Source organism: Anas platyrhynchos, chromosome W (assembly GCF_047663525.1).
Source record: "Anas platyrhynchos isolate ZD024472 breed Pekin duck chromosome W, IASCAAS_PekinDuck_T2T, whole genome shotgun sequence".
Classification (NCBI taxonomy): domain Eukaryota; kingdom Metazoa; phylum Chordata; class Aves; order Anseriformes; family Anatidae; genus Anas; species Anas platyrhynchos.
The window spans coordinates 6579331-6603602 of record NC_092620.1 but is presented as its reverse complement, the minus strand read 5'-3'; positions in this window follow the sequence as shown (position 1 = coordinate 6603602).

The following is a 24272-nucleotide window of genomic DNA, read 5'->3' as shown; positions in this document are numbered from 1 at the left end:
TTTGTAGGTTTCCTGCTTCAATTCATACTCATTTTTAAAAATGAGTTGCATTCTGTTTTGTTTGCACTTAGAGGACAAAGTTTTCATGAAAGTATTCTCTGCAATAAAATTGTCTCAAGCAATACTTGTATAGATTGAGCCTTTTGCTGATTACATTTTCAAAATTTCTCTGTTTTAGAGAGCTCTGAAACTGAAATACATGGAGAGATATGGGTATTGTGAAAAATCAATAACCTCTCCTTGTTTGATGATTAGATAAGAATCCAAAATATTTAACAGAATGTTTTGAGATACATGGACATTCACAGTTTATGAAAGAAGATAATCAGACATAAACTGTTCCAGCACGGACATGTGTTTGAATCACCCCATGGGAAGTATTGTCGTGGTTCCGCTCGAGTGGACAGCAAAGCTCCACCACAGCCGCTCTCTCACTCCCCCTCCTCAAAGAGGAATAGGGAGAAAATATGTGAAAAGGACTCAAGGACTGAGATAAGGACGAGAAAATCATGCAATAATTATTGTAACGGGCAAAACAGACTCAGCATAAGAAGATAGATAGTAAGATTTATTGCTCATTACTAACAAGCTAGAGAAGTGAGAAACAAAGGAAAGAAACCAAAAACACCTCCCCCCCCATCCACCCTCTTCCACCTCCTCCCCCCGAGCGGTGCAGGGGAACGGGGGAATGGGGGTTATGGTCAGTCTACAGCACTTCTTCTCCGCCGCTCCTTCTCGGTCACTCTCGTCCCCTGTGCTGTGGGGTCCCACCCACGGGATACAGTCCTTGATGAACTGATCTGGCATGGGCTTCCCACAGGCAGCAGCTCTTCCAGAACTGCTCCAAATATGGGTCCATACCACGGGGTCCATCCCTCGGGAGCAAACTGCTCCAACCTGGCTCCCCCACGGGCAGCAGCTCCTGCCAGGTCACCTGCTCCTGCGTGGTCTCCTCTCCACGGGCTACAGGTCCGGCCCGGAATCTGCTCCGGCAGGGGTCTTCCACAGGCGGCAGCCTCCGTCAGTGCAGGGCCACCTGCTCCACCGTGGTCTCCTCCACGGGCTGCAGCATGGAACCCTGCTCCACCGTGGTACTCCATGGACTGCAGGGGGACATCCTGCTTCACCATGGTCCTCACCACAGGCCACAGGGGACTTCTGCTCCGGCTCCTGGAGCACCTCTCCCCCTCCTTCTACACTGACCTTGGCACCTGCAAGGCTGTTTCTCACTCCCTTCACTCTCCCGGCTGCTGTGTGGCGCAGCGTTTTTTCCCTGTCTTAAATATGCTCTCACAGAGGCGCAAAACAACATCGCTTATTGGCTCAGATCTGGAAAACAATGGGGCCCTTCCCAAACATGGGGCAGCTTCTAGATCCTTCTCACAGAAACCACCCCTATGGCCCCCTGCTACCAAAACCTTGCCACGTAAACCCACTAAATACAAGTTACGAGAAGCAGAGATAGTGGGAATCTCATGTCCACCTTACACCCACAGCAGTCACCGATCTGTAATAAAACATGGAATAAATTGCCCTATGTTGATTTTGCTTTGGCTGAATGAATAGGTGTAAAAAAGTTTGAACAAGCAAGACATTTATAAAATATTGGGCAGAATTTATTTTGCCAAGCTCAGATACACAATAGAGGCTTCAGTTTTATCGGCCAAATAAAGCAGCACTCCTAAAACAAGCACACAGGCTTCTGTTCAGTTAATGTAGAAAAATAAGTGCTTTTGAAGTTCTCCAGTGGGAAATCTTCTGTGCTGGGACAAGATGAATTCTGCCTCTGGGATTTTCTGCCACATTACTATGTCATTTTAGTAGACCTAAATGATGGAGACATGTAGTATTTCACATACCACGGAAGATGGGAGTGCTGGAGTCATTCCACCTTTCTTCACCTTTCCACATGAGGACTTACTGCACACAGTCTAGAATGGTAGTTTGGATGCAGTTCCCAAAGAATAGGACAAGTATTCCTGAAGCCACTGTAAGCATTTCATATTTACTAATTTCATGTGGTAAATTTGGGTTTATGTTTAGCCAGATTTGAAAGGTAAAGACATTTTATCTGCCAACCAACCCTCTGACATGCTGTACATCATTATATAATTTGGAAATGTTTCTTTTTAATGCTTAGAGGTGATTTTGTAGTTGTTCTTCTTGTTGTTGTTTTCATTGTCTCATTAACTGCTCTTTGCTGAGCTTTACTTCTATTTCCATTTTCTGTCAGGTAGCAGTACTACAAACTGCACCGCCATACTTGTTTTTCACCCTTAGGCACACACCTATAGAGGCATTTACACAGCTTAAACAGTTTTAGCATACTTGCCTTCTCCCAGCTTCAATTAAGCCTACAGAAAACCTGAAGCAGAGTAAAAAAAGATGGAATGGAATGGAATGGAATGGAATGAAATGAGAGGAAAAACTGAAATTTGATGCTTTTATATTTTTTTCCTACAAATAATAAAAAAAAATATTTATTCAGGAAAAATCAATCTGTTATGAAGACAAAAAATTATCTGGATTAAAAAAAAAAAAGTCTTTCTTTAAAGTGAAAAAAAAATATTGATTTTTCTCACCAGACCTATCCATAGAAAAGATGTTATTTTGAGGTTTCCATGCAAAAGTACATGTTCTTTCCCAAGATAATAATATGTGATGTCATAAGGTGTTATACAATTAAACTCATGTGTCTGTAAGATTTTGGACGTGGCAAAGCTTTTGTGCTCAGAATCTGACTCTAACATCATTGTTTTCTTATTTACATTCTGCTATATTTTGTAGAATAAATAATTCATGACAAAGATATTAATGAGCAATCTTATCATTATGAGCATTTTTTTTCTTCTTTAGAACCTTGATACTTTAAAGTATCTTAATGTGGGAAATTAGCAAATTTTTAAAGCCAGTAAGTAAGAAATAGTAATTACCGAATCTACTGAAGCAAGAGTCCTTTAACTTCATGTGATTGTCTAAGAGGTTTCCTCAGGGTTCTCCCTTGGGTAGCAGGGAACAGGGACATGAAAGAGTGAGGCTTCACACAAAAATACTAGTTTCAACACCAGTGTGAATTCCATGTGGGCTAGCTGCTGCCAGAGCAGTCCTCATCTGGATCTGTTATGGAACATGGAGAAAGTTGTTTCCTTCTATAATTTATATATAGCATACTTCTTTTTATGGTAAGATCTTCTACTGCTGTCATGGTATCTGAGTACACTTCACTTGAAATTGCTATAAATCTCCCAGTGGAATTTGTGCAGTTTGTGTCATTTCTTCCATTCAAGAATCAAATTTTTGCTTGGCAGCGTACATAAAACTTCCCACAAGGCTTTGTCTGTCCCTTGTGGTTTTCCCCTAGGTTTGCATAAAACCTGCATTAAACTTGAAATTTAGTTCAAAGTATAAGTGGAAATTAACCTTAAGGTTCTAATTGAGTCAGGAAAGTGCTTCTTTAACAAAATCGAAAACACATCTTGATTGTAATCAAGAAACAGGGAGGGGGGGAAATAGATTATGCCATTTGGTATTTAATAAAAAGTAACACGTACAGCTTTAGGTAGGTAATTTCCTTGGGTAGCATTAAAATGAAATGCAAAGCATATAAAAACAAAAATTCTATTCAAGTGCATTATGGAATCAGAAATTGCAATGACATTACAACGAGAACATGATTTACCTAGTCAAAAGCAATTATGTTAGGGTAAAAGGGAAAAATAGGAAAGCTATGGTCATCATAAACATTGTCAGCCCAAATAAAATAAAAGTCTGGTTAACATTGTCTAAGAAAAAAATCAACAACTCACATTCATAATATAATGCACCCTGCATGTTAAAAACATGCAAATAAACAATAATAAAACACAAAAACAAACAAACAGGGGAATAATACCTCAAATGTTTAAATGTGTTAATTTTGGAGGGACGTGATTATGAATTTTGAATACCTGAATTTGGCAGTAAGATAAAACTCCCCTGTCCCCACCCCCCACAATGTTCACATGTCTAAAATGAATAATGATACAATTTTTCAATGACATAGGCAAAGCAGAGATGTTTAATGCCTTCTTCACCTCTGTCTTCAACGCTGATGATGGGCTTCGGGACCCAGGGTGCCCTGAGCTGGAGGACCATGACGGTGGGAAAGACAAACTCCCAACTGACACTGAATGTGTGCGGGATTTGCTGCTCCACCTGGATCCATACAAGTCCATGGCTCCAGATGGGATTCATCCTAGGGTGCTTAAAGAGCTGGCTGATGTCATCGCGGGACCTCTCTCAATTATTTTTCAAAGGTCTTGGGAATCTGGAGAGGTCCCAGTAGACTGGAAGCTGGCAAATGTTGTGCCAGTTTTCAAGAAGGGTAAGAAGGAAGACCCTAGCAATTACAGGCCTGTCAGTCTCACGTCAGTGCCTGGTAAAATTATGGAGAAGATGATCCTTGAAGTTATTGAAGAGCACCTGGGGGACAATGCAGTCATTGGTCCCAGCCGACATGGGTTCACGAGGGGTAGGTTCTGCCTAACAAATTTGATTTCCTTTTATGATAAGATCACCCATCTAGTTGACCAAGGGAAACCAGCTGATGTGATCTTTTTGGACTTCAGCAAGGCTTTTGACACAGTTTCCCATAGGATCCTACTGGACAAAATGTCCAGCATTCAACTTAACAAAAACATCATACGATGGGTGAGCAATTGGCTGACGGGCAGGGCTAAAAGGGTTGTGGTTAATGGGGCCACATCTGGCTGGCGGATGGTCACTTGAGGGGTCCCCCAAGGCTCCATTTTAGAGCCAGTCCTCTTCAATGTCTTTATAAATGGTTTGGATGTAGGACTAGAAGGTGTTCTGAGCAAATTTGCCGATGACACCAAACTTGGAGGAGTTGTGGACTCTGATGAGGGTGGAAAGGCCTTGCAGAAAGATCTGGACAGATTGGAGAGCTGGGAGACCACCATGAACTTTAACAAGAGCAAGTGCCGGGTCCTGCACCTGGGATGGGGCAACCCTGGCAATATGTACAGACCGGGCAACAAGATTCTGGAGACCAGCCCTGCAGAGAGGGATCTGGGGGTTGTGGCTGACAGCAAGTTGAATATGAGCCAGCAGTGTGCCCTGGCAGCCAGGAGGGCCAACTGTATCCTGGGATGCATTAAGCACAGCATGGCTAGTCGGTCAAGGGAGGTGATTGTCCCGCTCTACTCTGCACTGGTGCAGCCTCACCTCGAGTACTGTGTGCAGTTCTGGGCACCACAGTACAAGAAGGACATTAAACTGTTGGAAAGTGTCCAGAGGAGGACGATGAAGATGGTGAAGGGCCTAGAGGGGAAGACGTATGAGGAGCGGCTGAGGTCACTTGGCCTTTTCAGCCTGGAGAAGAGGAGGCTGAGGGGGTACCGCATCGCGGTCTACAACTTCCTCACGAGGGGGAGTGAGGAGGCAGGTGACCTATTCTCCGTAAACACCAGTGATAGGAACTTGGGGAATGGTGTTAAGCTGAGGCAGGGGAAATTTAGGCTGGACATCAGGAAGAGGTTCTTCACCAGGAGTGTGGTTGCACACTGGAACAGGCTCCCCAGGGACGTAGTCACTGCACCAAGCCTGTCTGAATTTAAGAAGCGATTGGACTGTGCACTTAGTCACATGGTCTAAACTTTTGGGCAGACCTGTGCGGTGCCAGGAGTTGGACTTGATGATCCTTATGGGTCACTTCCAACTCGGGATATTCTATGATTTTGTGTATCCCCACCCCTCACAATGTTCACGTCTAAAATGAATAATGATACAACTTTTCTCCATAAAGTCATATTATTTGACAGCATATTGCTGTATGCAAGATTTTACTTCTTCATATATTAACTATATTTGTCCCTGTCCTACAGGTACCAATTTCTGGGCATATCCCTGAGGCTGCACAGAGCAGCTGAGAAATCAGTGTGTGCATCTAGATGGACACAGCTGACGAGTTTGAAATTATAAAAATCTTTCAGGTAGAGACCAACTTTTTCTACTTGTATTTAGTTTAAATGCACTCTTGCACTCTTTGGTCAGTGACCAAGCACTGGCAAAACTCCTGATTTGCAAGAACTAGTTGAAACTCAGAGGTTCACTGGGAGAAGAGAAGTTTACTCCTATAGCACCTTGGTAGTCTGAGCCACATCCAAGTTTTGGAAGGAGGCAGATTTTATGGAGCTGTTGCTATAGGCTGTCTGCTAAGGTGAACACATCAAATAGTCTTGCTTCCTCAAGTGCAGGAAACAGTTGGAGCCAGCCTTCTGCAAATTCTTCCAGACTTTTATGGGTTCTCCCAACCAGTTAACAAGTATGACACCCTTTCCCTGCTCACAGAAGACAAACTATCGCTATAATTAATGGAGCAATTCAGTGAGTCAATTCTACTTAAATTTTCTCTCCCAGGGGCAACTTTAAGCTATGTTAACCAATTTCTCAGTGGATGGGGTTGATGGTGACCATCACCAAAGTTCTGCAAGTAGACGTGTCCTGGCTTTGCCTTGAAAGCCAGTTATCACACATTGCTGTATTTCTGAGCTGTTTTTGCTAATCGTAGGAGTCAATCAGCATGTTTCAAATGTTTCTTGGTAGTTACCAGAGGGAAACTGTGAAAGTACACAGTTGGCCTTGAAAACAATAATTTAGGGGCCAGAAGGCATTTAATTCACATCATATTGCAAGGGCACCACATGTTTTGATGGGCCCTGAGAGAGGTAATTCAATGAGCATCGCTTTAATAATAGATGGTTTAGACAGCTATTTTTTTTCTTTTGTCCTCTCTGTGACCCTGCTCCTTCCCCCTTTCTTTTCAGTGCTGCCACAGACTCACTGTCACAAAGATGTCAAATATGTTGCCAGTTCTGTCCTTGCTCAGAAAATAAAATGCAAAGGATAGAATTAAATGTGCAGATAACTGTGCAGTTTGCAAATCAAGGCAAAGACAATTAATTCCATTTGCTTGTCCAAAACATAGGTTAGATATGCAGGGCCGGGTTCATCCCTCATGAAAGGCCATTGAAACAAATGTAGTTTAACAGAAATAAGTTTTACTAAGTACAAGTAACATCTTATGAAGGTGGAGTAACTTGGTTCATTACTTAATCATTGGTGCAAACAAACAGGTGAACAGATAAAGCAAGTATTTAAATGTAGAAATAAATTATATTGTCACTTATTATTCTTGCCTTACCTCACTGTTGAAAATGAGAATGGCATTGTGCAAGGTGCTCTGCAAACACAGAATAAAAAAGCACCTTCTTTTCCTAGAAAACCTAAAAGATGACAACTAATAAAAAAGAGAAACATTCACTCTGGCATACCTAAAAGAGAGACATTGGCTCTGGCATACCTGAAATTTAAGACATATAGGCTGAAATTATTTATTTATTTATATGTTCATTTTACCTCACCACCAGTTGATTTATATATGGTTGGTTTATATATGTAGATATCAGTGAAACTGTGAGAGTTAAATGTACAAATCTCTATAAAGAGCTTGCTTAGAGACAAAAAAAAAAAAAAAAGTTTTGCAGTCAGTTCTGTTCCATGGCTGAGTTTCTCCTCCTTAGTCTTCTGATCTAGCTCTTATGCAGCTTCCCTCTGTGTGGCCAATGCTAGCCCTGCAAAATTAACTCTGTCCTAACTGAAACCAGGACAATCAAGGGTGACAGATGAAATAAAACAAGATTATGAGAAACTTTCTTTGGGAAAAGCAGAGATAGCCCTGTGGAAAATTTTGGAGATTACTCAGATTACCTCAGCTGAGCTTTATTGCTGAAAAGGATAAAAACAGGCCTTAAAACTAGGACCAATATCTCTTTGCTTGGTAGGACTTGGTTGTGCTGTCTTGAAAAAAATTAGTTTTTGTGTCAGGATGTCATATGCTAATTTTTCTGTCCTCATTCCTGGATATAGCAGAATGCAATAGCTTTGACTGTGAGTTACTTCACCTCTCCACACACAATTGCAAGTGAGACAGATTGCAGCAAGTAGCTATCCTTTAATGATGAAGAGAGCCTAGATAGACAGACAGACACCCACATCATAGACACTCATTTTTACTTTAAAGGTTTTCCAGTGTTGGTTATTGGATAGACATATCTCCAGACAGTAGTTAATCTCCCTTAGCTTAGGGTAGCATGAGTTGCCACTCTGACAGGTAGCTTACACTGGAGTTGCAGTTAACTACTCTGGAGATGCCTATTTCTCCCCCTTAGGTACAAGCAGGTGTAAACCCCGAGAAGACCACTAACCACTGAGGTTTATAATTTCTAGCACTAGATGATGTGACATAATTATCATTCTTATATTTTCAGAAATAATTGTGCTGGGACACACATACTGTGTGTATGTTCAAGGGTATGAAGATCAAAATTACAGCAAATTGGGACAGAAACAGGGATTACTCTTACATATCCTCCTTGGAAACGGGCCATATTTTCTCTGTAACTATACTGCCTACAGAAGTGTAGGATCATGGTCCACAAAATCCAAAACAATCTAAATGCAGACTACAAGACGTCAGTCAAGCAATGATTTTAAAAACTGCAGATAGATTTGTCTGACTATTGTGGATGAAAGACATTCATAATAAAATCATTTTCAATCATAATCTTTTTGTTGTATAAATTCAGCTTCCCTTCTATATGGTAAGAGGTATTAAGTCATAACTCTGTCTAAGGGTTAAAACAGTGTAGTATAGAGCACAGATCAAATATGGAACAATGCTGGGGCCGCATGGTATGATGAATGTGACCTTCTGTCTTACATACCCTTGTATAATCACAAGTCTAAGAAAAACAGAGTGGTTAATGTATATAATTCTTGTATCTTGCAAAGGAATGTTTTAGCAATTCATGTCAATAGAGAGCTTGAAGGGAAATGTATTTGTAGGCATTTCCTTGAAGTCTCTGATATCTGGGGGGTTTCAGAATAACTGCTAACTATTATGACTATTGCATGGGACACTATGCAAGTCTCTGATATCTGGCCAGGAGATTAAGGAGAAGGGGAGAGCTGAAGGATGACTAAAAGACAAAGCTTGCAGGGGGCGCTGCACAAGTCTCTGACATACAGCCAAGTTGGACAAAGGAGAAAGACAAGAGGGAGGAAGACTATGAGCCTTCAGCATGAGAGACCCCCAGAGGGACCACCGGAGACTGATATGCATGCTCCAGTAGGAGGGTTTGGATTCCGGAAACTAATTATAATAACCCTGGTTTTTTTTTAGAAGTAGTAATGAATATGTATCAGCCTAGGAGCATAAAAATCAGCTGCTTGATGTAACTGGTGTGCATCTTGGTGGAGCAGAGACTCCCGGCGCACCCAGCGCTGTTTGCTTACCTCTATTCCTTTAATAAATTGTAAACTTTGATTATAGTCCTATTTTGAAGACTGAGCCATTTATTACAAATGGGGGGCTCGTCCGGGATGGCTTTGGTTCCTGAATTCTGATTTGATCTAGGAGAGGCACCCACCATTTGGTGGCTCCTGTTTGAGTCAGGTCAGGACTAATGCCATCTTGAACCTGAATAAAGGTAAGCAAAGATTTTGATTCTTTTTTACGAGCTCCCTTGCCGGCTGCAGCACTGTATTTTGCCCGTAATTCTGCGCGCGAAGATCCGAACGAAGACGATGGAGTCTTAAGTGTTTAAGGAGCATACTGTTCGGTTGGGTGGGATTCGGATGGCCTGTGTGAGTAAGAGTGTGACTGAGACGGAACTTAGTTCCAAAGCGAGTGTGGAGGTCTTCTAACCGCAGTTCCAATCTCCCGCGAGGGACTTGGCTGGTGAAGAACCGAAGCGATTCCTATAGGATTTGTGGGTGGGTGATAGGTCCTAAACCCCCTGCAAGACACTCTTACTAAGGTAACCAAGGGCTGTGGAAATTGCCATAGTAAAATTCCTAGATGGGTCAGACAAAATCGAGGACCAGAGACCAGAAGAAAGGGAGCAAATTACCAGATATACCACCAGAAAATCCATTAGGAATAATGATTGGAAATTGGAACAATAGGGGCCCCAGAAAATGAAAGAGTAAATTAAAAATGTTCCAGTATTATATGATAGAATGACCAAAAGAACCCTTAAGACCCCATGTATTTTGGCCAATATTTGGGTCCACGGAGGACTGGGTCTGTCAGGCTTTGAACATTAATGTTAATTGCAGAATACCTGTGGATCTGGAAGAGAGCAAGTATGCTGCAGCTGAAACATGGAATTAGAAATTAGAGAGTGATTGATTAAGAATGAATATGTGCTACATTTGTGATGTACTGTGCCTGTGCTGTGCTTAGACCTCCAGATAACAGGAGCCCCTTGGACCCTGTTCAGTTTCAGCTTCCCTTCTATATGGTAACAGGTATAAAATCATAACTCTGTCTAAGGGTTAAAACAGTGTAGTATAGAGCACAGATCAAATGCAAAGAAAAATTCTCTAGATGGTTTCAACCGAAATGTGTCACTTGTCCTCAAGTTCAGAGAAAGATTGCTGATCTTGCTTTATTCAATGACTAGTAACTAATAACTCTAATACTCAAAAACTAATAACTCTAGTTTTTTGCTGTTGAGAGTAATGCATGAAAGAATAAAATCCTAAGTGACATCTCTCGTTATTTCCAAAAAGTATTTCCTCTACTAAATAAAATTATGGAATCTCCTCTGAAAGTTATGAGCAAACTTAAAATTTATCTCACTCAAGATAAGCCACCTAAGAGGTATCTGCTGTTTCTAAGTTAGTTAGATTTTCTCTCTATTCAGCAAAAAACCTCCAGAGAGTGATTCATCATAGACATTTATCTTTAGATACAATGAATCATTTTTGGAGGTGCCAGTCTCTCTGTAGCTACTAATGAGGTAGTCTACACAACTAACTTCTTAGATGGAGTCCCTAACTTTTAGATCCTTCAAATCAAGTGATCTTAAATAATGTCTTAAATAATTCAATTTCTGTAACTTCAAAAGCAACTAACTAGTTGATGAGAGAGCAATATAAGTCACATATAAGTGACTATATCTGTATTATATTTTATATATCCTATGGCATTCTGAACATCTACCTGGAGGTGTCAGATATGACAAGGGACTAACAGGAGTTTCTTGCTCTTCTTGCAAGGTACCTGAAGGCCAGGTGGCCAAATGATGGACATGATTTTTTGGCATATATAAGTAGAATAATTGAATCAATCAGTACTGCTTGAAAAAACATTGCTCATTCCTTTTTATTCAGATGATTTATGAACTGTGTTTTTTCACCTGTTGTATGGGTTAACAAATGTCCTGATACAAGATACCCTGCTACAATTTAGCTTTACAGTCATTCCTCGTGAGTCCTTTTCTCACATTTGAAAGGGACCATCAAGGTGCCAAATGTGATTTACCTGGAGCAGAGATTTCCTAGTCCATCCATCAGTGTGCATCTTTCCATTTCACTCTATTTCTACATGTATTTCTGGATCACACCTTCAGCATGTCTCTAGTTATGTAGTGTGTGTGGGGGGGGGGAACATGAAGACTGCTGTTGTTCATTCTCTTGTTCTGAAGACAGGAAGATTTCATCCCTAGCAATCTGAATCACAAATGACCTCTTCACAAATGACCACATGGACATTTTGTTCGAATAGCAAAGAATATAAGGTAGAGGAACACAGTGAACAGATAAGCAGATAAAACCCAGTTGCATTTGGCATATATCCCAAGTGGTACAAATGCTGTTTCTTTTTAAAATATCATTTCTTCTACTTGAATATATTGTACTTGTGAACTTCATTTTTTTTTTCTTTGTTGAGGGATTTTTGAAACAGTGAGGAGGCCATGACTTGCTGCAGCTGAGCAAACCAAGCTGCCAGGACGACTATGAGAAGTTCCCATGGCAATGTTCCCATATCGCCTGAGTGAGGAATTAAAAAATATTGTTGCCAGCAGCTGGCTTCAAGGACAGGATCTACGTGACTGCTAATCACAAGGGGGGTGTTTTCTTGCAGGTGGGGTTGTTTTCATGCAGTTGTTTGTCTGAGTGCTTTTGGCCAATAATCTTGTGTGAGACACTATCCGCCCCTGTTAAATTTGCTATAAAAGTCAGGCTATTCGGGTAATAAAGGGAGAGCATGACCTGACCATACTGGTGTCTGTCGTGTTTTTGGCTGTCCTTCCTGCAACAAATGGTGCCCGAACAGGCTGAGAGCTGATGAGATGCAGAGAGACGCAGAGAGACGCTGAAAGACCTGAGACATGGAGAGACCCACAGAGAAGCGGGACGCGGAGAGACTTGGAGCACAGACCCGGAATAGTGTCGTGGTGAGACGCGGAATAGTGTCGTGGTGAGACGTGGAATAGTGATGTGGTGAGACGCGGGACATCCGGGGCCGAGTTTCTACGGGAGATCGGAGGCGTCAGTGACGACGGCAGACGAGTGCCGCTGTGAGGCAAGTTGGCACACAGCAGAGGGGTGGAGATCACGACCCTGCAGCTCGTCTGACGTAACCACAGAGGAGGAAGCAGCTATCCAGCTTCTCTCTAGTATTCTCTCTAAGACAGGTGTATCTTGCAATGTAAAAAAGATCAAATCCTTGGTGCACTGGGCTCAGAAAGAGGGTTTTCTGAAGGAAATCCCTCTAATGTTTAGCCCAGATGAGTGGCAGCATGTAGGAGATTACTTATGGGATAAAGCCATCTCAAGTGGAAAGCTAGATACTGATGTAAGTGGGACGTGGCGCACAGTGATTAATGCGCTGTACGGAATGAAAGCCGAACAGCAGCTGGCAATGGCGGTGGCGCAAGCTTTGTCAGTACCGTCTGGGACTAACAGAATGCCGAGTGCAAAACCTGACACCTCAGGAACGCAGCTGGCATGATTCTTTTCGTCGGTTCCTGCACCCATCCTGGTTTGGGGTATGACCTTTTCAATAAAGGAATCATCAGCAGAAATAACTAAGGGACTATTGTAACAGAGTGCTGATGGGGAGTGGGGGTTGCCCTCCCCACCCCCCGCGCCAGAAAATCTTGATGAAGCTGCGCTGCCAGCATCCGTGCCGCTGCCAGGCAGCAATAAATCCACTCGGGATGCTTCACCAATGAGAGCTCCAGCAGCAGCTTCTGAAAATCGACCTTCAGTGGAGGAGCTGTTCCAAGAACTGATAGAGAAATTGGAGAACTTAAAAATTATGGATTCGGAGGAGCTTCCTCTCTCGTCTGCCCCACCGGAGCCGACTCCCTCATTGTCCGTCGCTACACCACCGTCGGCACCAAGGAGGGACAGGTGCTCCGACATCATACGTCATGCCATCATAGAAGGGCATTGGCATGCTACATCTTTGGCTTGTCCTCTTATTATCGACCCTGTGCAAGGCACTGGGTCGTGGCAGCCGCATGATTGGAAGCTTTTACAACAAGCTCGAAAAACGGTTACGGACTACGGTTTACAGTCCCAGGCGGCTCGATGGATAATTCAATGGATTTTCCAGGCAGAACTAATGTGTCCACTTGACAGTCAAAACTTGGCGCGCTTATTGTTAACTCCTTCCCAATTGTTACTGTTTGAAAGGGAATGGTTGTGGTTTGCACAGGGGGAAGCGGGTTGACTGCATCAACTGGGGGACCCTCTGTATGGGATTACTGTAGAGATGTTAACGGGGACGGGTCCTTATCTCAATACCCAGGTTCAGCTGCAGTTCCCTGTGATTATTCACCAAGCAGCTGCACAGCTCGCACTAAGGGCTCTTCTTAGTCTCCCAGGGGAAAAGAAAGCACCTCCATTCACATCAGTACAACAGGCCCCTGAGGAACCATATGCTAAATTTATCAATTGGTTGTGGGCAGCAATTCCTGATCATCCTGATCTAACAGCGGAGTCTAAAAGCAGTATGTTTAAAATGCTTGCATTTGATAATGCAATCCCAAAAACTCAAAACATCTTAGATCCACTGCCGAGAACTGCACTGGTAGAGGATATGTTTGAAAGGGTACAGAGAGCTGATCAGTCCAGGCAAGCAGATGTGGTGGCACAGGCTGTAAAGGACTGTCAGAGATTTGCTTTTACGGTACCCTCCATTAACAAACAGGCCCCGGCAAAGCGCTATGAATGGCTAGTGCTTCCGCAGGGGATGAGGAATTCCCCTACATTATGTCAATTATATGTGGCCTGGGCATTAGAACCAATTCGGACAGCATGGTGTGACGTAATTATTTACCATTATATGGATAACATTCAGTTTGGTAGGCCAGAATGCTTCCAGGATTCAGATTTAAAGTTTATTAAGGATACTTTGGAAGCAAAAGGGTTGAAGATAGCCCCAGAGAAGGTTCAACAGAAACAGCCATGGCTATACTTGGGATGGAAAATATCAGACCCTACTATTCGTCCACAGAAAGTTGATATAACTACAGTGTTACACAATTTGGCAGATGTACAAATGTTCCTGGGTAATATTCAGTGGGGTTGCCACATTCTACGGATTACTAATGAGGACTTAGCTATATTACTACCTTTATTGTGAGGCAGGAGTGCAGAGCAGCAGATTACACTAACGAATGACCAACGGCAGGCTCTTTCACAAATAGCTTCTAAGGTTGCAGCTGGCGCTGCTTGCAGATGTATAGCAGAAGTTGCACTCTCCTTGCTAGTTAGCAATCATGTGTCTCATCCATTTGCGGTGCTTGGTCAGTGGCAAAAAGAAAAGGGAGAGAGTAAGGGACGCCAAAGACAGAAACAGTATCAGGAGGATGCCACTGACACTAACAGCACTGGGAATAGGAATAGCATAAGTGAAACAGGTGATAGCAAGGGTGGAATGATAGGGCAGCATTTCCGAGTTCTGGAATGGATTTTCCTACCGATTCAGCCAAAAACGAGTATTCAAACACAGGTGGAAGCTATCACAGAGTTAGTACATAAGGGTCACTCGGAGTATTGCAATCAGCGGGCAAGAACCAGGAGATATTAGTCTGCCGATGACTCAGGATCATTTGGAATGGTGTTTACAGCAATCCATACCACTACAAGAAGCTGTGTTAGGTTTCCCAGGATTGGTGCATTCCCAAACTCCAAAGGGGCCACTCTGGCAAGTTATAAGATCATATAAATGGCAGGTAGTACGACGGCTTTTGTCCCGACCAGTGGTGGGTTGCACTGTATACACTGATGAAGGTGCAGTAAGTAAGAAGGCTATGTGTGTGTGGTACGAGAACGGAAGTTGGGAGAAATACATAATTCCGGGGGAGACAGGGGATTCATTACAAACATTGGCATTGTCTGCAGTTGTTTGGGCTTGTTAGTGCTGGATGCATGAGCCGATTAATATCGTCTCCGACTCTCTGTATGTTGTCAATGTGGTAAAACGGATAGAGGATGCCTTGATATGGCAAACTAAGAGGGACAGGTTGTTGTCATTATTTCTGCAGCTGCGAGATGCCATTCAGGGGAGAACTGCACCCTACTGTGTTATCCATATATGTAGCCATCAGTTCTCGATTGGGTTAGCAGAAGGTAATTTACAAGCAGACAAGTTGGTAAGTATAGTCACAGCGGGGCCTGAGAGTGATTTTACATGTGCACGAGTGTCGCACAAAATGTTCCATCAGAATGCAAAGGGTCTTTGGAGAATGTTTGGACTTACTTGGACAGAGGCGAGAAGAATAGTCAGAGCGTGCCCTTCCTGTAGTCATCATGGACCAGGGTTAGGTTTGGGTATTAATCCACGGGGTGTTAAGGCACTTGAGGTATGGCAAATGGATGTAACACATGTGCTGGAATTTGGTACTGAAAGATATTTGCATGTGAGTCTTGGTACTTTTCAAGTTTCATATGGGCAACGGTGCAGGGGGGAGAAAAAGCACACCTTGTGTGTAGACATCTGACAGTGTGTTTTGCCGTTATGGGAGTGCCACAGCAGATCAAGACAGACAATGGTCCAGCATATGTTAGCAAAAAGGTTAGGAAATTTATGAAAATGTGGGGAGTAAAGCATGTTACAGGTGTACCATATTCTCCCACGAGCCAAGCGATTGTTGAACGATCACATCAGGTTTTAAAGGAACAATTAGCGAGATTAAAAGAAATCAGGGACATCTATGAGCAATTGTCCGAGGCATTGGTTGTCTTGAATCACTTATGTTTGACTAGTGACCAAGAAGACCCTCCTGCGAGTATTCATTTTCAAACAATAAATATAGCAGCACCAAATGTGTTACCAGAAATAAGAATGAATTACCGAGATCCTGCTACAGGAACTTGGAAAGGGCCATACGGGTACAGAAATACAAGTAACACCTGTGGTTACAATGACACTGCTAGGCAGGGTTTAGGGGCTTATGGCACGGAGACCAGGGGTAACAGCTATAGCACTTGGAACAATCATTCAGCTATGGCCTTACCTCCTGATGTTTTTCTGATTTGCGGGGATAGGGCCTGGCAAGGTATCCCTGCAAATGTTGTCGGAGGTCCATGTTACTTAGGTAAACTTACTATATTTGCTCCTAGCTTGTCACAGTTGCATGAGATCACCAGACATAAATGAGCATTGCTCACACCAGATTGCAATGATAATGTTGAGTTGCTTGGTGTTGCGGCTAGAGCGGCATCAGCAATTTTAGTGCCAGGAGTGGCATCTGCGGCCGCACTTAACAACTTAGAAAAATTGGTATGCTGGGTTGAGAAGCAAGCCAATGCCATGACAGAAATACTTGAGGAGATGTTACTAGATCAAGATAGTCTGCAACATGCGCTTTTACAGGATCAAGCTGCTATTGACTTCTTGCTTTTGGCTCAAGGGCATGGGTGTGAGGACTTTGAGGGAATGTGATGTTTGAACCTTTCTGATCATAGTGAGTCAATTCACAAACCCATTACTTTCCTGAAAGAGCACATGAGAAAGATTCAATACGATATTAATCCTTTCGATCAATGGCTTTGTTTGGAACAATGCCTAGATGGTTACTGGGATTAATCAAAGAGGGATTAAGGATTCTGTTTATTGTGGTGTTAATCATCATTGTGTGTGGTATTGTAATAAGTGTGGTTAAAAGGTTACTTGCTAAGCTGTTACATCAGGCTTGGTTTGCTCAAAAAGAAAAAGGGGGAATTGTTGAGGGATTTTTGAAACAGCAAGGAGGCCATGACTTGCTTTAGCTGAGCAAACCAAGCTACCAGGATGTAGTACGTTTACGTGGCAAGGTTTTGGTAGCAGGGGGCCATAGGGGTGGCTTCTGTGAGAAGTTTCCCCATGTTTGGTAAGGGCCCCACTGCTGACCAGAGCCAAGCCAATAAGCGATGTTGTTTTGCGCCTCTGTGAGAGCATATTTAAGACAGGAAAAAGAAAACGCTGCGACACACAGCAGCTGGGAGAGTGAGAGGACTGAGGAACAGCCTTTCAGGCGCCAAGGTCAGTGAAGAAGGAGGGGGAGAGGTGCTCCAGGCGCCGAAGCAGAAGTCCCCTGCGGCCTGTGGTGAGGACCATGGTGAAGCAGGATGTCCCCCTGCAGTCCATGGAGTACCACGGTGGAGCAGGTTTCCATGCTGCAGCCTGTGGAGGAGACTACAGTGGAGCAGGTGGCCCTGCACTGACGGAGGCTGCCGCCTGTGGAAGACCCCTGCCGGAGCAGATTCCGGGCCGGACCTGTAGCCCGTGGAGAGGAGACCACGCAGGAGCAGGTGACCTGGCAAGAGCTGCTGCCTGTGGGGGATCCAGGCTGGAGCAGTTTTCTCCTGAGGGATGGACCCTGTGGTATGGACCCATATCTGGAGCAGTTCTGGAAGAGCTGCTGCCTGTGGGAAGCCCACGCCGGATCAGTTCATCAAGGACTGCATCCCGTGGGTGGGACCCCACAGCACAGGGGACGAGAGTGACCGAGAAGGAGCGGCAGAGAAGAAGCGCTGTAGACTGACCATAACCCCCATTACCCCGTTCCCCTGCGCCACTCAGGGGAAGGAGGTGGGAGAGGGTGGAAGTGGGGGAAGGTGCTTTTGGTTTCTTTCCTTTGTTTCTCACTTCTCTAGCTTGTTAGTAATAGGCAATAAATCTTACTATCTCCCTATTCAGAGTCTGTTTTGCCCATCACAATAATTACTGCGTGATCTCCTTGTCCGCATCTCAACCCTTGAGCCCTTTTCATCGTATTTTCTCCCTGTTCCTCTTTGAGGAGGGAGAGTGAGAGAGCGGTTGTGATGGAGCTCGGCTGCCCACTCGAGTGGAACCACCACACAGGACGACTACGAGAAGTTCCCATGACAGTGTTCCCACATCGCCCGAGTGAGGAATTAAAAAATAATGTTGCCAGCAGCTGGCTTCAAGGACAAGATCTACGTGACTGCTAATCACAAGGGGGTTGTTTTCTTGCAGTTGTTTATCTGAGTGCTTTCAACCAATATTCTTGTGTGAGACACTATCCGCCCCTGTTAAATTTGCTATAAATTCAGGCTATTTGGCTAATAAAGGGAGAGCATGATCTGATCTTACTGGTGTCTGTCATGTTTTCGACACATTCTGCAACATTTCTTTAATGCTCTCTGACAACCTCAGATGTCACTGTTGCACCCAAGCCGTGATGCCTTATATATTGAATAAATAAGTGGCCAAGCAGTGTAGTATTTAGGCACTGTGTAATATTTAAAAAGAGTGGGAATATATTCAGTGCCTTTCATCCACCTATTAGAGAAACAGTGACACTAGTGTCACAAGTTTATATAATTTCTCTTGCTGCAGAAGAGATGTCACATACATTGGGGGCACAGGCTATTCGTTTTGCAGTCCTCTGTATCCTGGTGTATAATTATCATGGCTCATCTTTTTTAAACACCAGCCATATCTTTGTTTTGCTCTCTTTGTTGATAGATGTAACCTCAATACCGTTGCCATGGCTACAGTAACAGTAGCTGAGCTGTTGTTTGTTGTAAACAAACTGAGCTATACAGGCACAAATCCTAGTGGAGCATTTCTAGTCCCCTGCCTTATGCTGATTAACACCACCATCTTCCTCCTGCAACCAATTCCTTATTTTAATTAGCATTAATTTAAGCTGTATCAAGGAGTGTTTCCCCTTTTGTGCAATTGAACGCCCTTTATGACAGCTTTTTTTCCCTATAGCAACAGCCTTAGGTTAGGACTGCAGCCCTGCTGAGAGCATCATCACAGCAAAGCCCTGCTGGTACCAACAGTTAATCTAGATGTATACACTAGCATAATGACAAAAGATTGCTTTAATTTGCTTCCTACATTCTCACCTCCAGGGGCAACTGACCTTGTTTTGATGTAGGAGCCATGGTTATCTGAAAATGTGTTACTAATTCTGAATCTTGTTTAGCTTCAAGCCAATTTTTCAAAATTAAGGGCCAAATTCAGCTCCTCACATAATGAGATGCAACTCCTCTGTAACCAACTGCATTGCAAATTCTTACATTACTGTTGATTTAACCCATGAACTCCCATGTTCAACACTGACTGCTCGTCCACCACTCTCTAGTATAGAGCAAAGCTGCTATTTGCAGGATATCAGAAGGAATCTGCAGACCTCGGATGAGGAATGAGGTAGTGCTGAGAACAGGATTTCTCATAAGGTACTGGACACAATGAGAATACTTCCAGTGTTGCTATATGATACCTTTACAATGTGAATGCCAGGCATACTTGGTCCACTGTTAGGCATACTTGGTCCACTGTGTGAAAGCTATAAGACCATAAAGTGAAAGGGTTCCAGAAGTCTTCTGGAAGGACAGAACATCACCAACATTCAGAGCTTCAGCTAATTGCCTGTCATGAAAGAATAAGATTATTTGGAAGAGTGAAGTAGGACAAAATATTTGTGAAGTTAGGTATCAGTGATCTCTTCCATGATCAGCCCTTTTCTTGCGACTTTAACATCCCTATCCCAACCTATGTAGTCTGAGAAGCCTGATAGTATTATAGTGCTCATTATCTTTCAACTGTAGCCGTTAGAGAGTCATCACGCAGCACTTGCAGGGCAAGCAGGCGATCAGGCCCAGTCAGCATGGGTTTATAAAAGGCAGGTCCTGCTTGACGAACCTGATCTCCTTCTATGACAAAGTGACGCGCTGGGTGGATGAGGGAAAGGCTGTGGATGTGGTCTACCTTGACTTCAGCAAGGCTTTTGACACCGTCTCCCACAGCATTCTCCTCAAGAAACTAGCTGCCCTAGGCTTGGACTGGCGCACGCTTCGTTGGGTTAGAAACTGGCTGGATGGCCGGGCCCAAAGAGTCGTGGTGAATGGAGTCAAGTCCAGTTGGAGGCTGGTCACTAGTGGCGTTCCCCAGGGCTCGGTGCTGGGGCCAGTCCTCTTTAATATCTTCATCAATGATCTGGACGAGGGCATTGAGTGCACCCTCAGTAAGTTTGCAGATGACACCAAGCTAGGTACGTGTGTCGATCTGCTCGAGGGTAGGAAGGCTCTGCAGGAGGATCTGGATAGGCTGCACCGATGGGCTGAGGTCAAATGCATGAAGTTCAACAAGGCCAAGTGCTGGGTCCTGCACCTGGGGCGCAACAACCCCAAGCAGTGCTACAGGCTGGGAGATGAGTGGTTGGAGAGCTGCCTGGCGGAGAAGGACCTGGGAGTGATGGTTGATAGTCGGCTGAATATGAGCCAGCAGTGTGCTCAGGTGGCCAAGAAGGCCAACTGCATCCTGGCTTGTATCAGAAACAGTGTGACCAGCAGGGCTAGGGAGGTGATCGTCCCCCTGTACTCGGCTCTGGTGAGGCCACACCTCGTGTTCAGTTTTGGGCCCCTCGCTACAAGAAGGACATGGAGGTGCTTGAGCGGGTCCAGAGAAGGGCAACGAAGCTGGTGAGGACCACCCTGGAGAACAAGTCCTACGAGGATCGGCTGAGGGAGATGGGCTTGTTCAGTCTGGAGAAAAGGAGGCTCAGGGGTGACCTTATTGCTCTTTACAGATACCTTAAAGGAGGCTGTAGAGAGGTGGGGATTTTTCTACTCTCCCACATGCCTGGTGAGAGGACGAGGGGGGAATGGGCTTAAGTTGTGCCAGGGGAGTTTTAGGTTGGATGTTAGGAAGAACTTCTTTACCAAAAGGGTTGTTAGACATTGGAACAGGCTGCCCAGGGAAGTGGTGGAGTCACCATCCCTGGAAGTCTTTAAAAGACGTTTAGATGTAGAGCTTAGGGATATGGTTTAGTGGGGACTGTTTGTGTTAGGTTAGAGGTTGGACTCGATGATCTTGAGGTCTCTTCCAACCTAGAAATTCTGTGTAATCTCTTCCCTTAACACTTGTTTTCATATCACAAAATGCACCGTAGGTAAAGATGCGTCTTCCTTGCAGCCTTCTGACAAAATTTCATAACCTGAAGGAATATCAGATTGTGAGGTTAAGCCAAGGAAGAAACTGCAGCACTAGTGAATTTCCTGGATTGCACAGCTTTACATTCAACTCTTCACGTTACTTTAATATAATTTTACTGATAAATGATAAACAAGGTGACACACTGACACTCTCAAACTTGATGAATAGGAAGAAAAAAATTACCTGTGAACTTTTAGAATGGTTCACACTTATTTTCAGCTTAGAAAGCTGTTACCTATTCATATAGCAGCTTTTTAAAGTGCAAATGGGAGCAAACCAGAATGCAGAGATCTTTAGTAATTAGCAAATGTCTCCACAGTGTCGAGAAATCAACCTGAAATATTGGAATAGACCAAATGCTCTATGGATCCAAACTTCCTTTTCCCTTTTTTAATGATGTTTTACTAGACTGACAGTACAATCAAAGGGTGCAATTTGGCAGCCCACCTAGGAGTATTTTCACAGCAGAACCTTCCTTGCAACTTCTTGTTATGTTCTTCCAGCAACATAACCTAACTTAATATGCTTCGCCAGTACATTGAGTCAAAAGACTGCTCTGAAGTTTGTTTTTTTCCTTCTTTTTTCTTTTTTTTTTTTTTCTTTTTCCCAGCAGACTAAAAGGAAACTTTATCTTCAACATAGAAATGAAACCCAAACTAGAGAGAAGCTGCACAACAGGATATATTCTCTATCCCTCAGACAGCATGTGTGACACATGAAAGAAGGGAAGAATGAAGCTGTAGCTGGCAATTCAGCCACCTGAAAAAAGTCAGAATTTTGCTTTACGTGCTTCATTCTTCAGTTTCAACCTGGAATTTCCAGATGATTTTTGTAACTAGGTGTTTAGCAACACTAGAAGAAATGGTTTCTGCTTAGCAGAAATGCTAATCTAAATGTTTATGACAAGTGAGGGAGAAAGGAAGAAGTATATATTGATAAAATGGACATTTAAATGATGAATGATTCAAATTTTTCCCATGTCATACAAGAAACTTGTGGCAGAACAGGTAACATGAAACAGGTCACTTAAGTCCTATTCTGATGTTTTGTCCATGTGCCAGTCCTATAGTGCAAGTGTTCCTATCTCCTTTAATTAACCTTTCGTTTGTATTTATTCTTAGCAAACTTTTTTTTTTCTTTTTTTTTTTTTTTCCCTATTTACTACTTCAAACAGTAAAAAAATCAAAAGAAATTTAAAATTCAACAGGCCAGCAACTGAAGGCCATGTATTGTCTGTGAAGCATTGGGTAGGTTGTGAACCTGGATGTTATAAATGTGAAATTGTTTACAGGGCAGTAATGGCTTTGCATGCTGGTTATATATCCTTAGAGAGGCAAATAAATACCCATAAGATCAGCAAGTTTTAAATACCCATAAGATCAGCAAGTTTAAGAATTGACTGTGTGTTAAGTGAACTGGAGTAAATGTCTGATTGCTTAATCTTAGTTTCTAACTAATATATGAAGTAATTTCACATAGCTTAATGCATCACCAAAAATGATTAAGACAAATCACTGCCTCATACTTGCTAAGTTCATGCAGAGACAGTTACAGAAACTTAGTTGCTGTGGGTATCCAATTAAGTCTTGATTAGATATCTCATCCCTAAGGACCTTTGAGGATCTCTAACTACTAACCATGGTTATGAAAATATTTGTGCATTTGGAGATACAGATAAACTATTTAAAAGCACTTTCCCTAAGGCCAAAATCATCTTCCAAAGTTCGTTGTCCAGATGACAGCCGGTAAGTAAATTCATGGACACAAACCAACATACCAGAGTACTAGTCAGTGTGACTATCTTGTGTTTCTTCTGAGAAGACAACATGGAGATATCCAATGGATAACAAAGTAATAGTACTTTTGTTCTTGTGGAACTGGATGAGCAATCTAATTGAGGGAAAAACAGCATAACTTGAATAACTAGACCTTGATAAACTCAAACTGCATACATTTCCATAAGCAAAATTTTAATACTAAATCATAAGTTCTTTGAAATTCCAGGGGAAAAAAAAAAGATAATTCAGAAAGCATATGTTTCATGGATTCATAAAGTTTTAATAAGAAACTTTTTGAGACTTACTTAGAAAACTAACCATGTTAAGCAGCAGCACATGATTGTAGATTAAAATTCAGCAAATATTAATTAGAATAAATGCAATTATACATACATCTGTGAACAGAGAGAGAAATGAGAAAGACAAAGTCAATTAAATGTAAATTTAAATTTAATTGAAATTCTAGATAGTGGAAATATTTTTGTAAGCTACTGAGGGATCCCTGAGCACTTCCAGTTTCTGATTGACATCTCTTGCCCAACTAACACAAAGTAATGGATATTTTTATGTGTGAAAAAAAGGAATTAAGTATGTTCTATGTCTTCTGCTGGTAGCAGTGTCTTTTTCTGATGCTAAGATTCTCCCACAGATAAGCAACAGCATATATTTAGGACATTAAAAATTAGTCTTCTACTGGAGAAGCATATACAGTTATTTTCCTAGATATTTTTGTGGCGTAAAGACCACACGGAAACCAGGGTTCTTTTAGGATCAGTAACTGCTAGTTCTTTATTGATGACATAACTTCATCTCTCCCCAACAGATGTGAGAAACACTCACATCATATTGGCCTGAGCCAATAACATAGGCTCAGGCGACGATCTCAGTGAAGTAGCAATTTTATTCGCGATTGCAGTGGTGGGCATACCACAAGCAGAAGCACGCTTACTAGTCACACAGTACAGTTTATATACTTTACTTCTCAAGGACCGGGACCCTCCCCTGTTTCCCCATTGACTGGGTAATCCATGTGAAATGTGTTCATCTGATTCATGTCAATATGGAACAATGTTAGGGCCGCATGGTATGATGAATGTGATCTTCTGTCTTACATACCCTTGTATAACCACAAGTCTAAGAAAAACAGAGTGGTTAATGTATATAATTCTTGTATCTTG